This window comes from Pholcus phalangioides, unplaced genomic scaffold (genome assembly GCF_987345545.1).
Source record: "Pholcus phalangioides strain wild (caught in Gottingen) unplaced genomic scaffold, Ppha-v1.0 ptg000010l_1, whole genome shotgun sequence".
NCBI lineage: Eukaryota > Metazoa > Arthropoda > Arachnida > Araneae > Pholcidae > Pholcus > Pholcus phalangioides.
The window spans coordinates 27904126-27908851 of NW_028301603.1; positions in this window are offsets into that span (position 1 = coordinate 27904126).

A 4726-nucleotide genomic window follows, 5' to 3' on the forward strand; every position below is an offset into this window, starting at 1 on the left:
AATCAATTTTATATGTATAGATTCATGAATTATTAGGGAAGGAGGCTGGGCTGTGTGTGAAATAGTCTCAGCCCCCCCCCCCCCCTAAAGTTCCAGCACCTATGGCCGGGGATTATTTCTCAGTGATAAGTGAATATGCCTCATTTTTACAAAATACTCTTCTGTTCTCCGTGGTCTTCCACAAACTTCTTTAGAACACAATTGAATTATGATAATTCACGTGGTCTTTCTTGATAGCGGTTTCGGTGGTTTACCAGAAACTTCGCTACTACATAATGCACTTAGTCTGTCAAAAACTTTTCTAGAACATAATTGGCGTGGTCTTCCAGAAACTTCTCTAGAACATAATTGGCGGAGATATGGGGTTGGCCATGGGGGGGGGGGGCGTTAAAGGTTGAGTCGACTGATCTAATGTATATGTGTATATATAAATTGACATCATCATTGTGCCCCCAACCAATAATGACCGTGCTCCATCCCCCAGATGTCCAAGTCTATCTCCACCTATTCTAAAACTTAAATCGCATTGTCTCTCACATGGTCTTTCAGAAAATTTTCTAGAACATAATTAGAATTCTTTTTCGTTCACGGTTACCATGGTCTTCTCCAGAAACATAATTCCGTGGTGTTTCCGAATCTTCTCTAGAACAATGTTATCTTCCAGAAACTTCTCCAGAACATAATTCGTGCGGGCTTTCTTGATCACGGTTTCCGTGGCATTCTAGAAACCTCTAGAATATTTACATGTATAATTCACGTTTTTTTATATAAATTATTCAGAATTGAAAGTTTTATACAATATATTATATAGAAATATATCGCGTGGTCTTCCAGAAACCTCTAGAACAATTCTCGTGGTTCTCCTTGATCACTGCTTCAGCGTTTTTTTCGAAACTTCTTTAGAACAGCATCCATGTGATCTTCCACACTTCTCTAAAACATAATTTACGTCGTTTTTCTAGTAAATTCACTAGAACATATTTCGAATGTTCTGTCTTGATCACGGTTTCCGTGGTCCTCCTGAAACATAGAACATAATTCTCGTTAGTTTCCTTGATTATGGTTTCGGTGGTCTTTCCGAAACTTCTTTAGAACGTGGTTCTTGTGGTCTCCCAGAAACTTGGTTAGAACTAATTCGAATGGGTTTCCTTGATCTCGGTTTCCGTGGTCCTCCTGAAACCCTGAACATAATTCTCGTTGGTTTCCTTGATTATGGTTTCGGTGGTCTTTACGAAACTTCTTTAGAACGTGGTTCATGTGGTCTTCCAGAAACTTGGTTAGAACGTAATTCGAATGGGTTTCCTTGATTTCGGTTTCCGTGGTCCTCCTGAAACCTAGAACATAATTCTCGTTAGTTTCCTTGATTATGGTTTCGGTGGTCTTTCCGAAGCTTCTTTTGAACGTGGTTCTTGTGGTCTCCCAGAAACTTGGTTAGAACGTAATTCGAATGAGTTTCCTTGATTTCGGTTTCCGTGATCCTCCTGAAACCTAGAACATAATTCTCGTTAGTTTCCTTGATTATGGTTTCGGTGGTCTTTCCGAAACTTCTTTTGAACGTGGTTCTTGTGGTCTTCCAAAATCTTGGTTAGAACGTAATTCGAATGGGTTTCCTTGATCTAGGTTTCCGTGGTCCTCCTGAAACCCTGAACATAATTCTCGTTGGTTTCCTTGATTATGGTTTCGGTGGTCTTTCTGAAACTTCTTTAGAACGTGGTTCATGTGGTCTTCCAGAAACTTCGCTAGACCATAATTCCCATGGTCTTCTCGAAACTTTTCTAGAGCATAATTCACGGGGTATGCCAAAAACTCTTAGAACATAATTCACGTGGCCTTTCTTGGTCACGGTTTCCGTGGTCTTCCAGAAACTCGCTAGAACATAATTCGCATTGTTTTCCCAAATATTTCTAGAACGTGATCGCTGCGGTCTTTTTTGATCAGGGTTTCGGTGGTCTTTCAGAAGCTTCTCAAACAATCGCGTGATCTTCCAGAAACTTCCCCAGAACATAATTCACGTGGTCTCCCGGAACTTCCCTAGAACATGAAAAAAATTATCTTCATTCAGAATTGATGAAAATTTTACACAACATATTATAGAGATATATCGTGTGGTCTTCTAGAAACTTCGCTAGAACATATTCCTTGTGGTGTTCCGGAAAGTCTAGAACATAATTCGAATGGTCTCCCTTAATCACGGTTACCGTGGTCTTCAAAAAACTTCTAGAACATAATTCTAGTGAAAAATATAGTTAAGTTTCTAGAACACGCCATAATTCTCCTTGATTCCGGTTTCAGTGGTCTTTCCGAAACTTCTTTAGAACATAATACAAGTTCATAACGTAATACATAGCCGTGTTCATTTTGGAATTTTGGGTATATCCAACGTCGATTATTCAATTGTATTATCAAACCCAAAAGGTAATTCATTTCTATAATACACGTGTTCTTCCCGAACGTAATTCATCACGTGGTGTTTCTTGATCACGGTTTCCGTGGCATTCCAGAAACCTCTAGAACGGTGGTACGCAAACTTTTTGGTGCCGCGACCCCCTTTTGACCAAAAAAAAAAATTGCCCCCCCCCCTCGCCTTATGACCATGTTCCGGTTGTACGGGACATCCCGATTTTTCGCCAGTAAACGCGGTGTTCCGAAAGCCTTTTTCGGAATGCTTGTTTCGATTTTGATTAGGTGATATTGACTTCCAAAGATAATCTGTTTTTTAATATATAAATATTTACTTTTTTTATGTACTTAGCGTGCCTTATGCAAGATGGAAATGTAGCGAGTTGTATGGTCCTTGATTTTCGTATACAGGGTGATTTTAAGAAAGAATCATCCAATTTCAAAATGATTCTGTACTTGAAATTGACCATTAAAAGTTTTTTTTCCATAAAACGTAAACATCCCCCCCCCCCCATATTCACATATTACTTAACATTCTATTGTTGTTTCTAATTTTTAAGAAATAAACAATTTTGAAATCGGAAGGAGGGACCAGATCCCCAAGCCCGCCGCTGTTGTGTTCGAGTGTTCGTAGTGACGGACTCGCGTTGCGAGGCCCCGGGTTGGAACCCCACTGTCACCACAGTGGTGGTCAGCTGAAGTCGATTTTCTGTGGTTCCCAACTTCAAGGCGAGAATGCGAGTCGATCTCATCTTTAAAAAGTCTCGCCACAGACAGTGCCGTCTTAACGCATGGGCCCACACGGGCACGGCCCGGAGGCCTCAAGAGAAGAGGGGCCTCACAAAAATGAGATCAGGTTGAAATTTTCTAGAATTCACCAAGTAGGGCCTCAGAAAAAACAGCTTGGCCCGGGGGTCCATGATGCTCTTAAGACGGCCCTGGCCACAGAGAGCAATAGACCTACAAACAGTACAAATGCAATTCAATCATCACACATAACTCGCTTCACTTCTGAAATATAGATGGCAGCACTGAAAAGTCAAACACAACACTACATACCAATTCAGACTGTTAGGTATACACACAGTTCCAGCACAACTCACTAATTAGTAAAACGCCCATAGATGGTATAGACCTGAGTTGTGCTCGGTTCGAAAGAAAGAAAGACCCTCAAAGCCCTCGTTACAGCCTTGCGCTGAGGAAATCAACATGTTGGTTACCTTAGATACGACTTGTATGTCCCTGAAACCTTTCTCTGAAAGAGGGAAACAGCGCGTGATCCAAAAACCTAATATAATATATATGTTTCTGATTATAGTACATAAATTCAAGATAACTTCATTAAAAAAACTGTAAAAACTGAAACATATATACCCCCTTACATTATGTAAAAAGACCCTTCAATTAAAGATCTTTGGTGGGCCCCCTATAGTGAATTTGTAGTGTGTAAATGGTTCACTGATTTTAACAAAACCAGTGAACCATTTAATGGCGTAGTAGTGTGAAAAGAAAATAATAATCGTCTTTAAAGCCAGGTTTTCCTAGAAGCAGGCTTTCTGCTGCGCTTCCAGCGTAAAAACTGTGATTGGTCAAAAAACCTTAATTTCAGGTTTTAAACCAATCAGCGTTTTCACGCTGCACACAGCGCAGAAATTCTACTCCTAGGAAAACCCGGCTTTACAGTCTATAATCCTACGTCTATAATTCGAGCTGCAGCAGGAAGGGGGTGTTAGCAAGAGAATGCGAGCTATAGGGGGTGTTGGCTGGAGCCCTGTCAGCCCCACCCTTGTGGGGGAGGAACATTAACTTTTATATGAAAAAAAAATCGGGTGTGCCCAAAATTAAGCGCGAAAACGAAATTGTCCCGTAAAATAGAGATCATATGGTCACATCCTAGAAAAAAATTGTAATTTGATTTAAATTAATTTTAATTTATTAGACTAACCTTTTTTAACAAACGGTTTCTTTTCTTTTTGAACTTGACTTTTTTCTTAAACTTTGTTAGTAAGTTGAAAACAGAGTTGATTTGGAAGACATTTTAGCAATCAAGTAAAAATTTATCGTACATTCTTAAAAAAAAACTTTTATTAATTAAAAATTATTTCAAACAATTTAAAATAATCCAAGAGAAATTTTTAAACTATTATTTCGGATATATTTGAATCCGCTATCGAGATCTAGTAATACCCCGGTTTCACTGCCTTTGAAGATTGGATTTTTTTTTTCTCTTCTGCGCTCCCCGCCCGCGCCCCATACTCCGTATATTCCCATGCTTCCCTTCGCCCTCCCATGAACGTTATTATGAAGCTTTCTTCTTCCCCCGCCC